At 41.4% G+C, this 12,491-nt stretch overlaps 1 pseudogene; it reads right to left on the bottom strand.

The window, feature by feature from the left end:
• The window catches only part of LOC102490315 (nucleolar GTP-binding protein 2-like), a 33,517-nt pseudogene that overhangs the window by 20,608 nt on the left and 418 nt on the right, over positions 1–12,491 (bottom strand).

The raw sequence follows: 12,491 nt of genomic DNA, 5'->3' as shown, positions 1-12,491 counted from the left end.
TCTTGGGATCTTGGGCACACACACACATGTGCCCGGCGTGAGTTTTAAGCCACTGGGTCCGGGTCTCAAACCGCGGTTGACTACATGGGAGTCCAGCGACATAGCCATTATGCTAACTGCTGGTCCCCTCACTATGAATATTCTAAATTCGTTATCTGACATTTCCATGAGTTCCATTGTACTGTTTGTGGTTAATGAAGAGCTGTTCTTTCCCCTCGGGGGAGAGACATTTTTTAGTTTCCCCTACTTCTTGTGCCTCTGAGGTGGTTTCTGGTGATCTGATGGATTATACGTTACTTCCTGCTTCCTTTGAGCTCATTCTGAGGGTTAGCGGTGTGCAGGAGGAGATGACCTGCAATATTTCTGTAGTTCTATTTCCCTGATCCTCATTAAGCAGCCTGTATTTTGTTGATGCAATTGGGATATTACAAAGGCCTCCCAGTTTCTAGGGAACACACCTGGGCTGAGCTGTGGGGTTTCAACTAAGAATTCAGAGGTGTGTGGAAGGAGATGACTCATGTTCACTGCAGCTCTACATTTCTCCCTGCTGCTCATTTTGCAGTCTCTCTTCTCTGATTTTTAGTCATTAGGTGGTAATTCATTTTAGTCATTAGGTGGGCCCACCTCAGATGCATAGGGATTCTTGCTTCACCAGGTGCTGGGCGACTCTTTCTTCCTAATTTGTATACTTTTATTTTTCTTGATTTATTCCACTGATTAATTTGTTGAAGATTTCTGCTACTGTAAGCACGTATGCTTCACTTTTCTGTGAGGTACTTCTCTGCCTATTTCTATTCTACTACTGTGCTTTGCAATGTGGTATCCACAGAAAGAGATTTGAATTCATATTTATGAAGATGAGTTTCTCCATTTCTGTAGCAGTTCAGTGGGAGTTGAGGTTTTCTATGAACCAAAAGTATTCAGATGTTTCACTACCATGCACCTAGACCTGTCTAACATTCAATTTGCAAAAGGTGAGAAGCAAAGTGAGAAAGTCAGGTAGAAGAAAAGGAAAAAAAAAGGGAAAAGACCAAAAAAAAAAAAAGGAAAAACAAAACAAAAACAATGGAAAGGGGAAATTTTTTTTAAATAAAAGGCAAAAAAAGAAAACCATGGATTCTGAAATTAGCAGGAGAAGGTATATATATTATATATATAATCAAATTTTCAAGAGAAAGGGAGGGCGAGAGTGATAGAGACAGAAAGAAGACAGAGATGCCATCTACCTTGCTTCTCTCAGTGTTGGGCTGGAAGGAGAGGTTTGGGGCAGAGGTTTTCCAATTAAAGGGATAAGGCTGGGCCCACCTCAGATGCATAGGGATTCTTGCTTCACCAGGTGCTGGGCGACTCTTTCTTCCTACTTTGTATACTTTTATTTTTCTTGATTTATTCCACTGGTTAGAATGTCAAGTACTATACTGAATAAGAATGGCAAGAGCCAGTATTTGTGTCTTCTTTTAAAAGAGGTTTTTGTGTTAAGATGAGTACACTCACCAGGGAGAGAGTGAGAGACAGAGACAGTGAGAGGGAAAGTGAGAAATCATCACCTAGAGGGGATGGCCATGTCACAATTCCTTCTTCTCCATTCTCCTCCTGGGGTCTTGGGCACCCATGCAAACAGACCCAGCATGGTTTTCAAGCCCCTGGGTCCGGGAGTCCAGTAATGCAATAGGTGTGTCACCTAGTGGCACCTGTCCTTATCTTATTCCTGATCTTACAGAGCAAGTATTTAGTATTTCAACCTTAAGCATAATTTTAGCTGTAGGCTTTTTGTACTTCTTGTTTATCAAGTTAGGAAAGTTTTCTTCGATTCCTTATTTTCTTAGAGTTTTTTTTTTTTCCTTAAATCACGAATGAGTGTTGAATTTTTTCAAGTTCTTTTCTTCATTGATTATATTATCATGTACTTTTGTTCTTTAGCTTATTAATTAGTAGATAATAGTGATCAATTTTTACACATTAAATGACTTAAAACACAGTTGGTCATGGTATATAATTTGTTTTATATATTGATGAATTATATTTACTAATATCTTGTTAAAAATTTTTGCGACTTATTCATGGGAGTCTTGTCTAAAACTTGTTTAATTTGGCACTATTTTATCTGGTTTGGGCATCAGGCTTTTATTTATTTATTTATTTTCCATACCTATAATAATTCATAATTACTAACTTCTTTAATTGCAAGTCTGTACTATCTGAGGGGAAAAAAAAGGAAAGAAAAGAAAAAAGGGAACTTAACTATTGTATCATTCTTTTAAGTTCTAAAGAGTGTTCTTTTCTATTTTCTACCAGCAAATGTAGAATTGACATTAAATGTTCTTTAAAAGTTTAGTAAAATTCTCTGGAAAAGTTATTTGCCTAGAGATTAATTTGAGGTTGGGGGAGAAGCTTTTTATTTGAATTAAAAAACAATTATTTATTTAATTTTATTTATCATTATTATTATTATGGTTTTTAGTTTGATGAGAGATGGAGGGAAAGTGAGAAAACAAACCTCCCTCCAGGTGTGAGACTTGAATCATAGTTGGTCATGTGGGATTCCAGCACCTTAATTACCATACCACCCCCAGCCCTGGGTGGGGGGGGGAAGCTTTTAAGTTATGAATTATTCTATTTAGCAAATAAATTAAAATAATATTCTGGGAAAGCTGGTGGGATAGTGGCTAAGGTGGCTGTATCTCACACAACTGACTGTGTAGTGCTGTTTGAGTCCCGGACTGGTGACTTGAAGAACACACAGGACACCTATGCATGCATGCCCCAAATCCTAAAAAGAAAATGGAGAAGAGATTGTGGCATGGCCATCTCCCCAACTCCCCAGGGAGGGGCTTTCTCACTTTCCCTCTCACTCTCTCTCTGTTTTCCAGTGGCACGCATGTAATATAGCAAAAGAAAAATATTAAAAATAGAATCCAATACTAAAGCCCATATCATTGTGGTTTATAGAAAGTAGAAATACTGTTTTCTTCTAATAACGAATGGCAAGGTATTCAAAGATACTGTTTTTAAAATGAATGGTATAGTACTAAGAGTAAAGAAAAATGCCAGTATTTTAATTCATTTAAGAAACTCTGGGATTTGACTAATGATAGTATGATAAGACTTTGCAGTCAAATAAATTAGCTAGAGGGTAAAGTACTAAACTCATGTCCCTAGAATGTTCCAGTCTAGTTAGGCAGATACCAATAGTGTTTATTTAGTTTCTTTTTTTTAGGTTTTTGCTTTTGAGTACATGCACTCAGCAGAGAGGGAGAGAGACAGAGAGACAGAGAAAGGGAAAGTGAGAGAAATCGATCTGCAGGAGGGATGGTCACACCATATCACACCTGGGGAGTGATTTCTTACTTTCTGTCTCTCTGTCTCTCTGGTGAGTGCACATACCCTATAGTAGAAAATACTCAATAAAAGTCCTTTATTCTCTTATTTGATAGACCATGAGGATCTCCTAGCATTTATCCCAACTGAAATTTATGTGTGATAATTTGATTGTTTGCCCATCCTAACATCTCATATTTATATGTAAACACTTGGATAGAAGAGACCATGTCTGTCTTTTGGTTGCCATTGTTTCTTCAGATGCCAGTGTAGTGTTTACTTTGTGATTAAAATTCAGGAAATACTTCATCATTTAATTGATGGCTGGCTGTCCAAGAACTATATCTCTCACATAGGGGTGGTCCCCAATGCAACTGGGCAACCACGCTGAGTGACTCTCTGGTTGTGTTCCCTGTACCTCCATCCATGTCAGGAACAGATACAGTGCTACACTATCCCAGAAGCAAGCGTCTTTGAAAAGCAGGGCAATTCCCGCTATTTTATCTGCTTCTAGAATAGATTAGAGTATCAGTCTAGCATAAAAGAAGAAATCCCATCAAACACCAAAGCTCAATATAAATTTTTCCATACTGAGACCGAACCATTCAGGGCTCAGCTTTTACAGCAGGTGTTGTTTCTATAGTTCATTAGGCTAAACTGAGAATTTACCATGACTTGCAACAACCTTGTGTGGAAAAATAAAATCTTATTTTCAAACAACTTCCTTATTAACAAATTCTATAGACATATCTACTTATTTCAGAAGTCACTATGTAAGCAGAAATAGGTTTATTTTTCTCTCCCCCTGCCTAATTCAAAAGTTTTTCATTAGCCCATAACCTCTCTTCTTCTCCCATCTAAATATTAGTTCAGAAATCTAAATTTAAAATCAGGACATCAGAAGCATATTTACTAAAAATTACACAGGACAACTTTTTAATCTTTAATCTATAATCTATTCCCATTTATCCATCTGGTATTTCTTAAAAGATTAGAGTTCCTACTCTGTCCTTCAATTAGTAATGCTAGGAAAAATTCTGTATGGAAAACCTACACTAATAAATGTTTCTGAGTTTAAAACAAACAGAGCTTCTATCCTTCCTTAAGGCTCTCAAAGATCTCTCTGGCTCTGCTTTCTCTTAGAGACAAATCAACATGCCTCACACAATGAAATGTTTTTTACACTGGGTTGTATCTCAAAGATCTCTCTGGCTCTGCTTTCTCTTTGAGACAAATCAACATGCCTTACACAATAAAATGTTTTTCACACTGGGTTGTTAGATTCTAATGATACAGTTACTTGTAGGAATTAACAGTGGAGTAACGCTCCTCAAGGCCATTTCAGATGCAGAAAGACACTAAACAATCTCCTTAAAGTCTCAAATAAAGAGACGTATTTTTAAAATAATTATTAATTACCATTATTGTTATTAATTGATTTGCAATAGGATACTTGTGCTCATTAGAGAGAGACAGAAAAAGAGAGAGAGAGGAGAGAAAGCAAGCTACCAGGTCCAGGACTCACACCACAGTTGGACATGTGGGAGTCTAGTGCCTTAACCACTATGCCACCTCTTGGCTTTTCTAAAGCTTGTGTGATAATTTATGTCACAGTTTTCCTTCAAATTGAATCACATATACTTAATGGCAAGACAATGCTATCTCAGAACAATGTTGTGACTACTTTAAGGCTCTAGGTCTTAATTTTTTTTCTTTTCTTTTCTTTTTGGAGAGGTTTTTTTGCTATAGGGTGCGTGCGCTCGCCAGAAAGACAGAAAGAAAGTAAGAAATCACCCCCTGGGGGGACAGCCACACCTCAATCCCTTCTCCTCCATTCTCCTCTTGGGATCTTGTGTACGCACCCAGCATGAGTTTAAGCCGCCTGGTCTGGGGCTTGAATCATGGTCGACTACATGGGAGTCCAGCGACATAGCCATTATGCTAACTGCTGGTCCCTTAATTTTTTAAAATGTATTTATTTCACCCTTTTTTCTATTTTACAATTTCTTATTTCCATATAATTATATATCTTTGGCGTGCATAACATTGAATTTCAAAGCATGCATGCTGTGTTCAACAATCAAATCAAAGATAACACCATATTCATTGTTCTCAACCAAGAACACTTCATTTGAGATATATTGAGATATATAGATAGAGCTAGATATCTGTCTGTGTGTGTGTGTGTGTGTACATAATTGGCAAACATGTCCTAAACCATGTGGCCCTAGGAAATTTGTCCAAGAGGACTGGAGGCAAGCTTATCTGTGAAATCCAATAGACCCCATTGTGGACTGTCTTGAACACCCGGTGTTGGGAGCAACCCTGAAGTCCTGAATGTGGCCCCAGAGGGGCTAGCCTCTCTCTCTCTGACCTTCCCCAGAGACCAAAACTTATAAAGCCCTAGGATTCAAGGAAGCTGATCCAATTTGAGCAATTTTGTGCTAAGAGGTGACTGGATGATGCGCTGCAGAATCAGAAAGTAGTCTGGGGCAGTGCTCAGTCTCCCCGCGTCTGACCTGGGGTGGGGTTCTCTGGTGCTCTGCTCTCTATCAGGTGCTCCTCCCCTTTCCTTTGCCCATGGTGGCCGCAGTTGGAGGAGGTGGCCACTCTCCATGACTTGCATCTGGCCTGGTGGAGAGAAGGGGCAAGTGCAGAGTGCAGGCCTGCCCTGCTTGGCAGTCAGAGGAAGGGTCTGAATTCCTCAGTGTCTGCGGGGAGGACTGGTCTCATAATCCACACTCTGGCTCTGGAAGGAAGGACAGGTGTAGGGAGGTTGGTAGGCTCAGTCATTGTTGATGTCCATGCTGTTTTCCTCATCACAGTGGCTTCTTCTCTGTGTCGTGTCCTCTGCTTCTGCCAGGCTGCAGAGATGCCAGATTGCCTGGTCCTGATCACAACCCAAGCTCCACCCCCTAGTCGGCACCCAAAATGGCATTGAACTCTAGGTTTGGGGTAAGGTTGGGTAGGCATTCCAAAGATTCTCTGAAGTGGAATATTTGTGCACTTTCCTGAGACAGTGTTAGCTCCATACCCATTTCATTGTTCTTCAGCAGATAAGGAGTTTTGGAGTCAGATTGTGGGAGTATGAAATTTGGAGTTTTTGAGGAGAGGTCCTCTCCTCCAAGTTTGTGGCAGGGGAGGGCTCACGACCCTCACCGAGTTTAAGTAATTGATTCTCTCTTTACTTTTCTAGGTGGAGAGTATGTGTTCCAAAAACCCCTGTAGTCCTTTTCTTGTACTAAATCAGTCTCACCTCATGCCTCTACTGGAAATAGAGGCATTTATTGAAAAATTTTAAGCCTTTCTTCCAAGAGAAATAGCATGTGAGTGTTTCTAGTTGGCCCTCTTGCCCTCCAGCCTATTTCTTCTTTCTATGAGCAAGTAAGACAGAGCAAGAGAGAAAGAGAGAGAGGCCCACTAACACGATCCCCAGGCTACATCTACCCCTAGTCCTGGCCAGCCTGAATCATGGGCATGCATGTGACTGGCATGTTCAGGGAGGCCTCAGAACACAAACTCAAAACCTTCCCATGAAGGTCAGCCTTGAGGAGCATTGTGATTCTATTGGCCTACCATCTGGTGCCCCAAAAGCCTTTAAAGGAGAAATATTTTACCTATCTGAATTAAGAAATTAGATTTGAATTTTTTAATCACATTTTAATTGTATTCTTTGCAAATACCCTAATACAGAAGTCATTTTAAACAACCTAATGAAATTCTTGAGTCTCTTATTTAAGATGTGACAGTTGGGGACCAGCAGGTGGCGTGGTGGTTAAGGTGCTGGGTGCTCCCACATGGCTGACCACGGTTTGAGTCTTGGACCTAGTGGCTTGCTCTCTCACCTTCTCTCTCTCTCTCTCTCTGTGTATTTCTCTAGTCAAATTTTTTAAAAAATGAATGAATGAATAAGTAAAGTTAAATAAATAATTAAAAAAAAAAGATGTGACAGTTGGAAAAATCAGTCAATTTCCAAATAAGCATTTATAATTGAGGCCTGATATGCTTATCAGGGAAAGATAAGTTAAAAAATAAATTAGGGGAACCAGCAGTTAGCATAATGGCTATGTCGCTGAATTCCCATGTAGTCGACCGTGGTTCGAGGCCTTGCTGGTGGCTTAAACTCACACTGGGCGCGTATGCATGTGTGCCCAAGATCCCAAGAGAAGAATGGAGGAGAAGGGATTGCAGCGTGGCCATCCCTCCCCGGGGCGGAGGGTGATTTCTCACTTTCTGATTCTCTGTCTCTCTCTGTCTTTCTGGTGAGCGCATGTGCCCTATAGCAAAAACCTCTCCAAAAAAAAAAGAAAAAGAGTAAATTAAAGAAAAAGCAGTTGGGTCATAAACTGAGGGTAAATCATTATATACCTGTAATAGTGGTATCTAAACACTATTGATCACCTAACTAAGGGTTATCATCTCTAACACTTTCTTTCTTTTTCTCTTTTCTTTTTTTTTAAAAGAAGTTTTTGCCTTAGAGTGTATCTGCTCGCTGGAGAGAGAGACAGAGACAGTGAGAGGGAAAGTGAGATATTACGCTCCAGGGAGGATGGTCACACCTCAATCCATTCTCCTCCCTTTTCCTTCTGAGATCTTGAGCATGCATACACTTGTGCCCAGTGAGAATTTCAAGCCACCGAGTCGGGGACTTGAACAGTGGTCAGCCATGTAGAAGTCCAGCACCATAACCACTATGCTATCTGCTGTTCCCTCTCTTTCATTTTATTTCTCTCACTCTTTCATTCTTTTTTTTTTTATTTCTTATTTCTTTCTTCCATGAATGAGTGAGTCAGAGAGAGAGAGATAGGGAGAGACAGAGATAGTCACTTCCAACAGGATCTCATGACCCACCCCCAGCTTCAAAAAGCCCTAGTTCATGGGTACAAGTGTTCCTGGTGTATTTAGGGAGGTCTCCAGTTGTGAATCCAGCACCTTCCTATCTAGATCAGGCTTGCAGTACCACTGTGCCACCATCTGGCCCTCACTTAACTTCAGGTAATAAATGTCCCTGGGTTACAAAGAAGGATGGCTCCTTGGGAGCATAAAGGCATGGAGCAGAAGTCCTGATTCCTCCAAGTAAATCATAGTCATCATCTCACCCTCCTAGTGATTTGGTTAGGAATGGATTCGTGAGATAATGAGGATAAATCTGCTGGGATCATTAAGAGAAGACTTTTTTTTTTTTTTTTGCAAAACAAACAATATCTAACTAAAGAGCATTCTCTGAGGACTTATATTTCAGCTTTTCTACTCAGGACAAAGGCCATTAGTGGAAGATGGCAGAATAAAAATATGGAAGTATTGGGCCAGCAGGTGGCGTGGCTAAAGTGCTGGATCCCACATAGCCTACTCTGCAGTTGAGTCCTAGACCCCGTGGCTTGAAAATCACCTCAGACGTGTGCATGTGTGCTCAAAATCCTGAGAGCAGAATGGAGGAGAAGGGATTGCAGCATAGTCATTCCTCACCAGCGGGGAAGGGGGGCGATTTCTCATTTTCCCTTTCTCTCATTCTCTCACTGATGAGCATACACAGAAACTGTATATATATACATATATGTATATACATATATGTACAAATACATGCATGTTATATATAACACACATGCACATAAGATATTCTAATATACATGTATGTTATATAATGTATACATATACATTTATATTATGTATATACATACATATGTGTGTATATATATACTTTTTTTTAGAGAGGTTTTTGCCATAGGGCGCATGTGCTCGCCAGACAGACAGAGACAGAGAGACAGAAAGCGAGAAATCACCCCCCCAGGGAGGATGGCCATGCCGCAATCCCTTCTGCTCCATTCTCCTCTCAGGATCTTGGATGAGCATGCACCCACGCCCGACATGAGTTTTAAGCCACCGGGTCCAGATGTGAACCACGGTCGGCTACATGGGAGTCCAGCGACATAGCCATTACACTAACTGCTTGCCCTACATATGTGTATATATATATAAACACCACTGTCTTTGATGATGAAATCTATTTGTCTAGTAAACTAATTCTGGTGCCTCCCTATTTTCTTAATTTCTTGCCTTGTGAGATATTAAATGACCTATCCTTGATGTCATTTTGAATAGGATTTTCTCTTATGTGTAGTCTGAGAAACTTGACTGATATTAGTAATCTCTCTCCAAAACTTAAGGATAAAAATGATGACCACTAATAGTTTTCTACCAAAACTTCAGTTTTCATGTTCTAGTTAAAACACATTTAATAATATAGATGCAGCTTATACTTTTTGTAGACATCTTTGAGAATGTGATACGTAAATAGGAAACTATTAGATCTGAAGACAGGTGAGAATTAGGTGGGAATCTTAATGGACTATCTTATAATCCTTCAAAGCACAATAACAACTCTTATCTTGAAATTCATAGGCAAATATTCAACTTCTAGGGTATCAAAATATACACTGTAGACAAGAAGAATCTAGCTTTTGAGCTGTGTATTATATAGTTCCCTGAGAGGTCAAATGAAACAATGACAAAACCACACAAAGAAGAATTAGGTCATCTTTGTAGAATCCAGGGCAGCCCAGAAACGTTCAAGATGTCCTTCTAACAAGAAGTGTAGTTTATTAGGCAAAGGACTGCAGCTAGGAGCAGCCAGATATTAAAACATGCAGAAATATCTCAGAGCATATCCAAAGGTTATCTAAATTCAAGCAATATGCCCAGGTTGGTAACAACCTGAGAACTGTATCCAACAAATCATTTGATATTTATAGTCTCAGTATTGATCAGAGTAGGTAGACTACAGAAGAATTTCTCCTTTTATTTAATAAGTTAATGTTTCCCATTGGCATGAAATAATGATAGTCTAGGGACCAGCAGTTAGTGTAATGACTATGTCGCTGGACTGCCATGTAGTCGACCGCGGTTTGAGTCCTGGACCCAGCGGCTTAAACTCACACCGGGCACGTGTGCGTGTGTGCCCAAGATCCTGAGAGGAGAATGGAGGAGAAAGGATTGCAGCATGGCCATCCCCCTGGGGGTTGATTTCTCACTTTCTGTCTCTCTGTCTCTCTCTGTCTTTCTGGCGAGCGCACGCGTCCTATAGCAAAAACCTCTAAAAAAAATAATGATAGTCTAAAAGATTTTAATATGGACCTATACTTATTTTTTTGGGAAAAAAAGGATTACCTTATTTTTGCATGTTTTTATATTAATTTAATAAATACCTTGTTAAATGTTGCTGCGTATGGTTAAATTTTTTGTGTTTGTGTTTCTGAGTCACTGGTCTTGTTCCTGTTCCTGTTCCTATTTTTCACATTGTGGGTTTCATTGTAGTCTACACCAACATTTTTGGACTGTTGCTTCTGTGCTGCTCTCCTCCATTCCTTAGATGTAAGTGTTTTCCTGAGAGTTTTATCTGAGCGATCCTCGTCTCTCTGGCCCTTCTGCTCCTTTCCCTTCTTGGTAGGTGTTGTATCCTATATATCTTCTTCAGGTGTTTTTCTTTGTTCAGATTTTGCAAAAACCTTTTCACTTAGGCCTTTGCATATTCTGCCAGAACTTTTTGACTTTGGCCTTGTTTAAAAACGTCTGGTATTTAGCAATCTTTTCGCCCAGGGCTTTCATCACAACTTTGGTGTCATTTTGCACATGTTCTTCCTGGAATTCCTGGTCAGACTCTTCCTCGATCCCCTCTGGGTGCTCCTGCTCCTTCTCCTCTTCAGTAGAAAAGGCCTCAAGCTCCCCTTCGCTATCTGACACCTCCACAGGAACGAGGTCATCTCCTGAAAACTGGGGCACCACGCTGATTCTGCCGAGGGTTCTGCCCAACCCGCGCAAGAACCTGCTGCGTCTCTGAGTTAGAGCTGCAGTGACTGGGCTCTTCATGACCTTTCTCAGTGACAGGGTCTGACCCTTCACCTCCAGTTTCTGGGATTTCCTCCTGTACATTGTTCTGTGCTGTTTCCATGGCAACTTCCAAAGATGGGGAGGATGAAAGCTCAGGGGCAACGGGCGGCCCTGCATTGAACCACTTCTCGAGGAAAGGGATCAGGCCTCGCTGCCGGTCATTGAGGACCATCTTGAGCACGGTCTGCACATCAGGCTCGCCAGCCTTCAGTAACTTCCCAGTCCCGTAGGCCAGCTTCTCCAGAAATCCTCGGCATTTTGATATAATCTGGCTTTGGTGGTTCAAATATGGCTTGGATGTGAACAACTCCCTTTAGCACGATGTCCATCTCGGAGTCCTTAGGAGTGAACCACCCCGGGACAGTGGATCAGGAAGATCCGCCGCCATCAGCGGGAGGTACTGTCAGACCTTCGTCTCAGCGGCATCGGGGGCCACATCGAGAACTTTCTAGGAAGGCAGCGTGTTTATCACAGAGCTCTTGCTGACCTTGGGACAGCCAGTGAAACTCACGCCGATCGGCTTCCCGTCAGCGTGCACCTTTCCCAACATCCGCTGGAGCTGGATAAATGCTCCTCTACCAAAGGGGCTGGTCAGACTCGCGTGGAAAGCGAGCAGTGGATAATCCTGGGAGGGAACAGCAACCCATCGGCTCGTTGCCTAGGTGGGAACAAGGTTGCTTTTGTTAAGTACAGAAAGGAGGTGTTTCCAAGGTTTCTCGTTTTTCAAGTAAGCCTCCATGTGAGGGGAACGGGTACCCATCTGTTCTTGAACATCAAGAACTTGAACTACAACATCTGATGAATCCGTCACCTTGTAGAGTCCACCCCAAATTCTTTTGGACTGTCCCTTCTTATCTATCTCTTCTTGGGCTTCATTTCTCACACCAGTGTCTTCAGTTACCAAATGGCGATCTTTGCCCTGGTCATAGTTCTCAGTGGACACTTGGGACAGTCTAGGACAGACTGCACATCACTCCCAAATAAGTTTGGTCGCTTCCTCTGTGCCTCAGAGCCAAATGTCCTCTCAGAACTTTCAGTATCAAGAATGTGCACCTTGAGACCAGCAGTTAGCATAATGGCTATGTCACTGGATTCCCACGTAGTCAACCGCGGTTCGAGTCCGGAACCAGGTTGCTTAAACTCACGCCGGGCACGTGTGTGTGCGTGCCCAAGATCCCGAGAGGAGAGTAGAGGAGAAGAGATTGCAGTGTGGCTATCCCCTCTGGGGGGTGATTTCTCGCTTTCTGTCTCTCTGTCTCTCTCTGGCAAGCGCACGCGCCCTATAGCAA

Source organism: Tupaia chinensis, unplaced genomic scaffold (assembly GCF_000334495.1).
Source record: "Tupaia chinensis unplaced genomic scaffold, TupChi_1.0 Scaffold144031_1, whole genome shotgun sequence".
Classification (NCBI taxonomy): Eukaryota; Metazoa; Chordata; class Mammalia; order Scandentia; family Tupaiidae; genus Tupaia; species Tupaia belangeri.
This window is presented reverse-complemented; position numbering and strand designations above follow the sequence as displayed.